The following is a 12,445-nucleotide window of genomic DNA, read 5'->3' on the forward strand; positions in this document are numbered from 1 at the left end:
CTGCGGACATGGCACTTTTTACTTTCTTTATAATGCAACACTAACGCCGCTTTTGTCAACACATATAGCCCGCTGGAAAGCCGTCACGAAGAGTTCGGGAAGGTGGCAGCCAAGTGCGCTAGCGCTTACGCATGCGCAGGAGACAACGCAGCAGACGACGCCGATGCGCCGCGTTACTATTGGCTGCGCCGTCGTCCAAAGACTCCCAGTAGTCATTGCGAAAGCGCGTGACTTCCGGCATACTTTTTGGCGAGCAGCTCGGATAGCGAAGGCCACTTCTTCCTCCGTGCTCTCGTTGAATTCGCGGACAGCCGCAGAGTTGCTCACCGAATGGCCACTCGTAGGCGCTAGTGTCGGCGGCCTCGATCAGCTCCGCAGGGTCCGGGGCTGCGCATGCCAAGGCAGAGGAGCAAACAGCGCGATTTCGACTCTCCTTCTTGCACGCTGTTTCGTTATAGTAGTTGCAGCTAAATGTTTTTATGAATTCCTAAAAGGAGTCTCGTTAAGATATAAAGTCAGGGGCTCGATTCCCGATTAGCTGAAAATTGAAGGTGGTCGAAAATTTTCCGGAGCCCTCCACTACGGCGCCTCTTCCTTTCTTTCACTTCCTCCTTTATCCCTTCCCTTACGGCGCGGTTCAGGTGTCCGCCAATATATGACACAGATACTGCGCCATTTCCCTCCCCCAAAACAAATTATTATTATTATTATTATTATTATTATTATTATTATTATTATTATTAAAAATTGGTTTGGGGGGAAAGGAAATGGCGCAGTATCTGTCTCACATCTCGGTGGACACCTCAACTGCGCCGTAAGGGAAGGGATAAAGGAGGGACTGAGAGAAGAACGAAACAAGGGTGCCGTAGTGGAGGGCTCCGGTATAATTCCGACCACACGGGGATCTTTAACGTGCACTGACATCGCACAGCACACGGGCGCCTTAGCGTTTCGCCGCCATCGAAACGCTGCCGCCGTGGTTAATAATAATTGGTTTTTGGGGACAAGAAATGGTGCAGTATCTGTCTCATATATCGTTGGACACCTGAGCCGCCCCGTAAGGGAAGGGAAAAAGGAGGGAGTGAAGGAGGAAAAGAAGAAAGAGGTGCCGTAGTGGAGGGCTCCGGAATAATTTCGGCCACCCGGGGATCTTTAACGTGCACTGACATCGCACAGCACACAAGCGCCTTAGCGTTTTTCCTCCATAAAAACGCAGCCGCCGCGGTCCGGTTCGAACACGGGAACTTCGGATCAGTAGCCGAGCGCGATGCATCATCCCCTAGGGTCATTAAATGCTAATCATTTCGCGAGCCTGCTAGCGCTGATCCCTTTTCTTAACCTGGGGGCAAGCGGGCGTGATTTTCTTTTTTCTCCATTCCTCAGTACGGTTTCAGCGTATACTGCAACGTGGAGGTGCAGCCAGGTGAGGACAGTTCGTGAGTTACTGAGGCCTCAATGTCCCAATATCATGGTGTAAGGTCTGAAGTCCGCGCCTAAGTCAAAACCTTAAAGTTTCAAGACCTTGGCATGTGAGGCATCAGAATGGATGCCAAGTGTGCTAGGACAATACACAGACAACGTATGGGGAACAATGACCACTCTTACGTGGGAGCAACTTCTTGAGTACAGCTGCAGCCCTTACAAAAATTTCTTTAGACAGCCTATAGACTCTCTGTAGACAAACCCTAGAGACCAGTCTACAGGCGATACAAATCCTACCGAGAGTCTACAGACAGTCTATAGATTTATGGCCATACACATTTAGTAGACTTTTGTCTATAGACAGTCTATAGGCTGTATAAATAGACAAAAATAAATATGTATAGGAAGGCAATATTGTCTATAAGTCTATAGACCATTTTGTAACGGTGGTGTGATTATACAGGCGATATCAGCTACGGCGGAGCTGCAGTGTAAATCAATCAACACGCCCGACGGGATTCGAGGACCGATATTTGCATGCAAGCTGTATACAAGTTCAGGATTCGAAGCAAGTGCACTTCTCAGTCCTGCAATTGGGAATGTGTCCCGCCGCGGTGGCTCAGTGGTTAGGGCGCTCGACTACTGATCCGGAGTTCCCGGGTTGGAACCCGACCGCGGCGGCTGCGTTTTTATGGAGGAAAAACGCTAAGGCGCCCGTGTGCTGTGCGATGTCAGTGCACGTTAAAGATTCCCAGGTGGTCGAAATTATTCCGGAGCCCTCCACTACGGCACCTCTCTCTTCCTTTCTTCTTTCACTCCCTCCTTTACCCTTCCCTCACGGCGCGGTTCAGGTGTCCAACGATGTATGAGACAGATACTGCGCCATTTCCTCCCCCCCCCCCAAAACCAATTATTATTATCATTGGGATTGTGATTGAGGTGACGAAGGGTGATGAGAATCTCGCGCCTTTCTATACCTGGTCTGTACAGGCACAAGCTCAGTGACAAGCGCTATTGAGCAATGTAGACCTGACTCTAAAAGGCAAGAATGACATCATTGTATTTTTTTTCATCGGAATGTAATGAAAATATCGACGCGAAAAAAAAATGTGATTTGATGCAACCCAAACGCTGCGAAACACGGACACTTACTGGAACTAAGAAAAATGCTGTGCTTGTCCACTTGTTTGGCCGCCTCTGTTGGAAGTGGACAAAAAAATAAAGAAGAAAACAGCGAAGAGCTACAGTTGTCCACGAACACGTAACTCCAAGACGGTGAAAGCTTCGGTGCATACCTGAGGTGTTTAATACCTTGGCCGTTGCAGCTGCACGAGAACAAAGTTAAGAGAGTCGATCAACACAGGATGCGCGTGGCCCTGTTAACAGCAGATGCGCGCGGCCGCATAAAGGTGACTGCGTTTCGTCTAGATAGTTTGCGTATATATTTGAGACATTAAATATTCTATATGGTCCGAGTATACTAACAGCATTCCACTGGCAGAAGCCTACTGCATGCGCACGGAAGGGCCCTCAGTTCTTTGGTCATTGGTGACAAGCTGCATCTTTTCAAGCAACAAAAAATAGGCAAAGGTTTAACCCGGCTAAACCCAAGTAACCAAAGCGAAAGCTTTAAAGGGGCTCTGAAGCGCCTTTCGAGGAGAGCACATTAACTCACTTAATCACTGCACTGCGTTGCCATGAAAACCAGAGCCGAATAATACTCTTCTACACGCAGCAGACGACCCACAATGACGCGTCAAAGTTGGCGAGCCCTTTCCGGCGACTTTTTCATGCTCGCACCCTCCTCCGTCCCCCGCATCGGCGTAGACAAGGTGAAAGGTGGCCATTGGTTAGATTCTTTCAGACGTCAGGCAGCTACCGTGGCCACGGCCAATAAGCCGCTTATCTCCGGCGGGTCGGGAAGCTCCGCTCCCAGAGGTGGGTCGGCGAAGGAGCGCCTACCTTCCAACGTGCAAAAAGTGACGAGAGAGGGAAAGGCGCGAAGACGATGAAATTCAGATTTTAACTACAGATAACTCAGCTTCTACTAAGCGCATTTAAAAAATCCTTGCTGGACACTATTCGTGAAGCGGCGTGCTTCAATATCCCAGCCATGCCGCAACTTTATTAGAGCCCCCTTCACAGCCCCTTTAAAGGCAGCCTCTCGGCGAGCTACGTCCACCGGATGATCGCATTCGGCCTGTCGTCTTCGCAACCTCTGAGACGCAGACAGTTCACTAGGCGTCTCGCCTGGATCACCCATGACCACTGCTGCCGTTAAACTGTCGAGTGCACGGCTCCGTCGTAGCTGCGGTTGAGTGACGTCATGGTTAACACGTGACTAGGCAGCGGCGCGCAGCGGCTGAGTGACGTCACAGCTGTCACGTGGTTTCTCCTCGGTTCAAGGGCAAACTCGAGCACACGGCGAAGAAGCTAGAGAGGGAAGTTGTAAAAGCTCTCGCTTTTGAAAGGGCTAATGTGCATCGCCGTGGACGTAGAATCCACATTCGCGGTGGCGGTGCATCTGCCCTTCGGTAGCAGTGCACCTGCACCATCGACAGGCATGTATATACTTTCGACCCTTCACTCTAAGCCCGAAAACGCCTATTTGGGGGTAAAAGAAGAGTACGCAGTACTACGCTATATCTTACTCCCCGTTTACTCCTGTCTGTTTAGAGTGATCCGTGCGACGATCACTGACCGCGCTATTTACGGTTATCGGACGGCATACGGACCGCTGCCTGCTCACCCTTAAAGATCAGGAGGCCTATTCCGACGAGGAAGGAGACGATGAGGCCCGCCAAGCACGTGCAGCCGAACGCGAGGTGCAGGACCGGGTGGTGCATCTGGGAAGACTCCCGGGACCTGCGCAGGCACGTACGCGCCACCCATGCATCCACCGTCGGGGTTGTTTACTCGTACGAGTTGCCTACCTCGGAATCAAAATCCGGCCATGAACACTGCCCAGTTATCTCACTTTAAGAGATCGTTGCGCCGCCTGCGAGGTGAGCAGTCAGCAATAGATTAGATACCCCCTGCAACTTTTGTTTCTCCCGCGTTCTAATCACAACGGCACCTCTCTCGCCGAAAACGCGGCTTTTATCAGCTAGAAAAAAAAAAGAACCTAAAAAACAGGTGTCGCCATCAGTGGCCCATTTCGTAAGTAAAATGCTTGCGCTGACAACATAACGCGGATCCCGGAGGCTACGCTACACCGCCATTCACTTGAAAAAGGCGGCAACTCGGCCGAGTTTGAATCACAAGTTTGAATCGACAGGAGGGAAGATTTTTAAATCCAGTTTTCTCCACGACAAATGCATCTTTTTGGTGCCGGACATACGTTAACATACCCATGAAGAGCTGAAGAATCAATTTTTACTGCCAACAATAACGTGTTTGTGCTTCCAACGTGTTTGTGCTTCCATGTTGCCTCCTGTCCTGTACTTAGCGCTGTTCCTTCACCATGCAATACCAACTAGCCCGTCAACTCGCTCTTCTAAACAATAACTGCATGAAGTTGTCCTCAGTGTCCCTTTAATGAGACTGGTTTTCTGTAAAGGGCTTCACCCCCTACAGTGGAAAGCAGCGGGGCTGACTTACCCAAGGCATTGGGGTTTAGGATTAGTGAAGGGAAAGTGGATTTTAAGAGGTTAGAAGGAACCAAGCGAAGGTTATCTGATTGGTGGCTAAAAGCAAGACAGGAGTAAAATTTCACAAGACATGGCTAGGTGGCTAGAACCACCGCCCGATTTAAAGGGTTCAGCCGTATCCATCCATCCCTCCATCCAAACTATATGTAGTATCTGCCTATGTAACGTATATAGTATCGATCTATCTTGATACTTGGCCCAAGTAGACCGTCAGAATCTTTGGATATGTGGGGCCCTGACTGAGGTAAGAGAAAGAATGGGTAGCTTTGCCTTTCTTTGTCGCTATTTTTGTGTTTTGCGCCTACTATGTATTCAACGCTGAAGCATGTATCAACCACAGGATACAGTCAGCTTGTCACGACAACTTGTGGTTCGTGCAACGAATGCTGTTTTTTTTATCTGAAAGTGCGCTTAAGCTTTGTTCTTGACTTTCTTCTTTATTTGATAGCCCTCGATCGTGCTGGCTTACCAAAAGAAACGTTGTACCTATATCGAAGCATGCGTGGCCAATGCTGGACACGTTTTTGCCGTGTAGTCGCCGTAACCTGATTGGCAATGGCAATGGAGCGCGCGTGGTTCTAGAACGCCTGTGCCGCATTTTTCTTTCTTAAGGTAGAGCTTCGTGGAGACACGTGTCCAGTTTGGAAGGAACATACAAAGTTAAACTCTTTTTATTCGAACTATTTTAGTTCGAATTCCGGTTTACCTGAACTGTTTTTTTAATAAAATGGTCAATATTGCAGTCTTTTATTAGAACCACAACTGCTATGACCAGGCACCCGCCGACTTCTCGTGGTCGTCCACACGAAATGACGTCATCACATACAAAGGTCACGTGACCGATAGATCACACGGCAGATTGTCACGTGACCCATTAAACCCGTAATACGTGACCACGATCCCCTTGAACATGTAAAAGCTTTTTTTTACTTTTTATTCTCCCCCTGCAGTGTCTTCGCCACAATCCTCGAAATGGTTGCTACATTGCCTTTGCGAATTACATTTCGAGCATTCTGCGGTCCCAACAGCGCTCGGGCATGGAGTGTTGAAAACCTATTGGTCTTACACGATTTCTTCGAGGGCCGTCTCCGAGCTTCTGCAAAAGGAGCATAGACAGATATCAGAATATGTGATCCACAAGATAGTTCATTTTTGACTGGAACACGTAGGCATATTATATCAGAGCTGGGCCTGCTAGGCAGTTTCGGGATAGGTATAGGCTAAATACTACCAGGGAGGTCCAGTTGCCAGTTGCCATAAAATAAGCTCCTGCTAACTATATGTGTAATGTCGGGCAATGAAAGCTTCAGGCATTTCAAAACAGTTTTCAAATCGAATACTTTCGTTACTCTCCTGCTTCTTCATTAACTAATAATGCACGCAACCTGTACACATTTCTTATTGTGCAAATAGTTTGTGTATATTACCTCTCCCCCTATCTTCTCTTCCTGTCCCCTCACCTCTTTCATTTCATTTCTCCATTCTGCCTGCTATCCTTTATTTCCGCTGCCCGAGCTCAGGTGCTGCAGTATCGATGGCAGATGCCGGGGCTAGCAAAAATCTTTTCCTTCCTTTTTATCATTATTTTAATAAACCACTACTGCTTCGTTACTCTCCTACATTTCTCTACTCATTCATTTTTATCTCACATATGCCTTTCCTTCCTGTCCAGTTCTTTTTTGCCATTATATTTCAGGCGACGAAATGTACAGACGGCTTGCACTGACGTCAAAGTGGCCACCATGCCGAATTTCGGTCAGTACCACCGAATTCTAGACACCAGCGACATCCGCTTGTCGACTCCTGCACGGTGGAAGCTGCAGGTGGAGACTGCGTGGCGCTCCATTATGGCTATCATGACGTCACGCGTAAACCATGCTGCGTGAGGTCACGTGCTACATTCCACACAGTGCAAAAACCGGCCGTCCCTGCATGGTAATTCCCCTCCTCCCGGCTTCAACTTGCACGTGTGAGAGCTGTAGCTGGAGGTGCCGAGGCACGGAGGTCACGTGACTCAGATGTGGGCGACCGCAATTACACTCACACGTACGCCTACACTGGAGTAAAAAGGGAGTAAAGTTGTAGCACACTCCCTTTTATAAGAAGTAGTGCGCTAGAAGACAGCTTACTCTCCTTTTATTCCTTTAATTCTGTTTATAGTGCATAGCGGCATATGCGTATGAGCTAGGAGAGCAGCGGAGAGAACAAGCTTTCCCGGGAGAGGCCATCGAGCTTGAGCGTTCGCCCAATCGACTTGAATCGAGGGCGAATTGAAGGAAGCTCAAGTCGATAAGGATGAAGTTGATACATGCATCTCGGGCATATCGGAACTGTACAAAGTGCTTTCGAAGGCGGCGTGCAGAGTCCCCGCCCGCCTGTGCCGCAAATGTACATCAGGTAAGACAGTGGCGATGGTTTATTAAAGGCTTCGCGAGGTAGTGCTAGGGAAAGGCCTCCCCTATACTAGACTGAATCTCGTTAGCCCATGATACAGAGTGGCGGTGCAGGACTTCTTTTCCTACCTCCATTGTCAGAAACTAAGTGCGATAAAATGTGCAGTATTAAATCCGCATACTTACTGCACGTCCTGCCCAGGAAGCGCTAAGAAATAAAGAAAAAAAGATTTTGCGATATATATATATACCCACGTGAAAGACTTGTCGAAACGCGTAGAAATAAATTTCCATCCGATCGCCCACACGAGCTTCTGCATTCTGTTGATCATTTATTCGTCTACTAGTTATTCCTCTGCTCCGTGTGCCTGTCCTATTTCCTGGATGACGTGAACAACCTATTCCCTTAACTACCATGTATGGAGTGCATACAAACGGGCGTGCCAGCGTTGCAAGCAGACGAGCAGCAGGGGTTGCGTGACGTCAGCAGAACAGCCGAGCAGACAACGCTGAAACTGCCAATTAAGAGCTCTGTGCGGAAACTCGTAATCTAACCCGCCGCGGTGGCTCAGTGGTTAGGGCGCTCGGCTACTGATCCGGAGTTCCCGGGTTCGAACCCGACCGCGGCGGCTGCGTTTTTATGGAGGAAAAACGCTAAGGCGCCCGTGTGCTGTGCGATGTCAGTGCACGTTAAAGATCCCCAGGTGGTCGAAATTATTCCGGAGCCCTCCACTACGGCAGCTCTCTCCCTCCTTCATCCCTTCCCTTACGGCGCGGTTCAGGTGTCCAACGATATATGAGACAGATACTGCGCCATTTCCTTTCCCCCAAAAAAACCAATTATTATTATTATTATTTAAAAATGGCACTGAAGCGTCGTGCCTTGAGCCGCTACACCGCGCCACCGTTTTCCTGTTCGCGATGGATATCCGTCCCAGGCATATCGCGGGAGCGACAATGTTCACGTAGCTTTCCTGTCGACATCCTTCCCAGCTATTTTTTTTTTCTGCTTATGCAGTGTGTTTTGCTGTCGGAGAGCCGCCGCGGTGGCTCAGTGGTTATGACGCTCAGCTGCTGACCCGAAAGACGCGCGTTCGATCCCGCCCGCGGTGGTGGAACTACGATGGAGGCGAAATTCTTGAGGCCTGCGTACTGTGCGATGCCAGTGCACATTAAAGAACACCATGTGGTCGAAATTTCCAGAGCCCTTCACTACGCCGGCCCTCATAGCCAAGATAAATCGCTGTGGGACGTTAAACCCCGTAAATGAAAATTGGTTTTGGGGGAAAGGAAATGACGCAGTAACTGTCTCACACGTGGGCTGACACCGCGCCGTAAGGGAAGGGATAAAGGAGGGAGTGAAGGAAGAAAGGAAGAAAGTGGTGCCGTAGTGGATGGCTCCGGAATAATTTAGACCACCTGGGGATCTTTAACGAGCACTGACATCGCACAGCACACGGGCGCCTTTGCGTTTCGCCTCCATTATAGTGAACTAGAATATTGTACTTCACTATAGCCTCCATCGAAACGCGGCCGCCATAAACTGTTTTGGAGTCGGTGCGTGCACTTGTGTACAAGTCATTAAATTCTGTGCGCCGAAAGATTCTCGCCACATATCTTGCTGAGAGTTACGACCGACTGTGCGTGCCTGGCGATGAGTTGGTTCTTTCCAAGCGTTCTTCTGAATATTATCAGCGAATAAATGGAACTAGTTTCAGATATCCTGCCGTGAACCAACTGCAGTGTGTCTTGTCTCTCCCGCAAATAGCGGACTATATAATAGTCGGACATAACTGAACCGTCAGTGGACCCACTTCCAGCCAATGGCGTCGGCCGATTCTCATTACCCTGCTATCGTGACGACGCGGGGTGTGGGAGATGAAAGCGGATACTCCCTTCCCTGCATTGTCACGCTAGCAGGTTCACGAGAATTGGCCGACGCCATTGGCTGGAAGGGGGTCCTTTGATGGGGAAAAGCAGCTCTGTTCTTGAGTTGTATCCCACTATAGTACAGGGCAGCGACTGTGTAACAGCGGGCCGAGTTAAGCTGTTCTACGTGAATTACAGAACTCCATAAGTGACCTCCTCTGGGGGTGAAAAATAATGGACCTCTACAGCAGTTACAAGTGTTGCTAGAGCAGCCCAACATGGTAGACAGTATGCATGAGTTAAATCGCTACATATATCTCACCTGCTCGGGCAACCGTGTCTTTCATGGCTAACAGCTGCTCCAGTCCTGAGGAGAATCAGCCAACCTCCTATAGAGGCCAACGACAACTACTTCCAACCTCGCCCGAGTTGAACTCTTCTTCTTCTGCCTCGCTTGCACGTGCGTCCTGTGGTTCGTTCTTTTCCTTGGAACTGGCTTCACTTCTCCAACCACGAAGAACACACACTTCGTAGATACACTCTGACCACAACACAGGAGGAGGAGGATAAACTTTATTTTCGTCGACCAAGATAGCAGTTGGTGTGTTGTTATAGCCCCATCAAGTGGCCATGAGCCCGTGGTGTTCGGCAACTTCTAGGGCTTTTGTCACAACCCGGATCTGTGTGTCCGAGTCGGAACTGAGCAATGCGGCCTCCACTGGTCTGGATTCGAGAGCTGCAAACCTCGCGGAGGGGAGTCCTGAGGGCAAGCCCAGAGTATGTGGGATAGAGTGGCATGTTGGCCACATAGTTGACAGGAGGGAGAGTAGACCCCAGGGTATATGCGGGCATTTATCGCGGGGTTGGGGAACGTGTTCGTTTGGAATTGCCTCTATGCAGCCTATTGGGGTTCGGTTAGAGAAATATGTGCGGGGGGATATAGAAGTCTATTTAAGCGGTAGTGCATGGTTATGTCATGAAATGTAACCATACGATCTCTCGACGTCCACAGGACGGGCGACACCACATCCCGGTCGACGAATCCTCGGGCATGATCGTGGGCCGCCTCGTTCCCTGGATGGGATGAGTGCGCAGGGACCCAGATCAATTGGATCGGGCGGAGTTGGTCCTTGGTGGAGCGGAGGAGAGATAGGGTGACGGGGGAGACCAGGCCTTTGGCGAAATTATGAATCGCAGATTTAGAGTCACTGAAGATGGTTTCTGCAGAGGTGGAGACCATCGCCAAGGCTATGGCCGCCTCCTCGGCCTCTTCAGACGATCTGACGGTAATGGAGCACGCAACCAACGGCCGTCCACAGTAGTTTACAACCGCGAGCGAAAAAGCATCGCGATCAGAGTATTCGGCGGCGTCGACGTAGACCGCTGTCTGATCTGTTACTTTTTATGCAGAGACAGCCCTGTCCTTGTGGCGAGCGACATGATACTCTGGGTGCATGTTTTTCGGGAGAGGGGTAACGATAAGGTTGCTGTGGATATGGGACAGAAGCTGGGCCTTCTCGGTGACGGTCGTTTCGAAGCTTATTCCAAGCTTGTCGAGTATGTGACGTCGCGTGGAGGTGTGGGTGAGACGCTCGTACTGAGCGGTGAGATGAGCTTCCGAGAGCTCTGTCACAGCGTTGTAGACCCCTAATGCCAGTAGTTTATACGTGGGGGTCCGGTGGGGGAGATGGAGAGCCGCCTTGTATGCCTGTCTAATAAGGCAGTCAACGCGGTCCCGTTCCTGGCAGCTATGGTAGAGGTAAGGGAGGGTATATGTGAGGCGACTGATAACAAACGCCTGAACAAGACGTCGGAGGTCAGCCTCTCGCATGCCTCTATGTTTATTAGCAATTCGACGAATTAGACGAATGGTCTGCGAGACAGATGCTGAGGTTGAATCAGCACTTCAACAAGCGGTGGATGTCATTGGGCGCCACGTAGCCGGAGCCGACCTCTCGTGCTCACCTCAGAAGCCAGAGCTGCTGCTCATTCGAGGTCAACCCGGCCTCCACGGCCATCCTCCCATCTGCATTACTGCTAGTGGCCAACCCATACGCGAAGTATCCACCATTGGGGTATTGGGGCTTCTCATCCAGAGCAATCGGGAAAACACCGACACTCTGACCACAGCACAACTCCTCCATAAGTGGTACACCACTGACTTCCCAACGGAATGCCTTCACTGCGAGGATACAACCACGTCCTGCTACGTGGTATGGGCTTGCCAAAGCAATCTTAACATCCCCCTTACCCCCAGCCTATCCAAGGACCATTAGGAGGCAGCGCCTCCCGGCTCTGAGCCTAACAGCTCAAGTGTTTTGTCGAACGGGCCACGACTGCAGCCCCGGCCTATATTATAGGCATCCTGAAACTGGCATCCGCCCATTGAATAACTCCAATATAAAAATGTGTAAATAAAAAGTTCTTCCTGCTCCTCGCGATATCAGATTCTTCACCAGCCACATATTTCTGTTCTTGACCTGCATATCAACCGATGAACTTATTCCGGAGCCCTCCACTTCACTCAGTGTTGCAGGCGTTACCGATAAAAAAATAACTAAATACGTTACTCGTTATGCAAAAAATAAAGGAACGCGTTACCGCCCGACGTTTTACCTACAAAAAATGTACTGCACGTTACTTTTCCCTTACTCCATGGCCATAAATTTCAATTAGTGCGTCTTCGCTGCAAGAACTCACGATAACAATTTTATAAAGCTAAAATATCGCATAAAATTTCTAGACCAAACAACGATTTTAGCTGAAATCCTGATTTAGCGAGAATACTTTGCACAAATGTACAGGAGCTTAGCAATATATAGCGGCCTAAAGTTGCCTGTAGAGTTACATGTGTTGGCTTCTGTGGCACATGGTGAAACCATTTTCTGAATGTGACATTAAACACAAAATGATACTTCACCATCAATTCTAAATTCACAAACAAATAATCGCTGAACTCTCAACAAATATACGGTAATTCTGAAAAATGTGACGTTCCAAAATGCTCAGCATGCTTCCACTCTTTAGAGAGTTGTGTATGTGAGTGGTTTGGGAAGGGAAGGTAGGTGAAGGCAAGTGTGTGAATGCGTGTTCGCGCACGTGTTTCCTGCT

General features: G+C 49.4%; 1 long non-coding RNA gene across 1 annotated transcript in view; it reads right to left on the bottom strand.

Moving 5' to 3' along the window:
- LOC144135476 (uncharacterized) overlaps nucleotides 1-6,162 on the bottom strand; it is a 6,662-nt gene extending 500 nt beyond the window's left edge. The window contains exons 1-5 of the long non-coding RNA XR_013315510.1: nucleotides 6,139-6,162; nucleotides 4,172-4,287; nucleotides 2,718-2,747; nucleotides 2,575-2,619; nucleotides 328-387 (exon numbers count right to left, since the gene is read on the bottom strand). This is a non-coding gene — a long non-coding RNA (uncharacterized LOC144135476). The remainder of the gene's footprint in view (nucleotides 1-327; nucleotides 388-2,574; nucleotides 2,620-2,717; nucleotides 2,748-4,171; nucleotides 4,288-6,138) is intronic.
- Between the last annotated feature and the right edge of the window lie 6,283 nt (nucleotides 6,163-12,445).

The sequence above is a fragment of the Amblyomma americanum genome, chromosome 5 (genome assembly GCF_052857255.1).
Source record: "Amblyomma americanum isolate KBUSLIRL-KWMA chromosome 5, ASM5285725v1, whole genome shotgun sequence".
Lineage (NCBI taxonomy): Eukaryota > Metazoa > Arthropoda > Arachnida > Ixodida > Ixodidae > Amblyomma > Amblyomma americanum.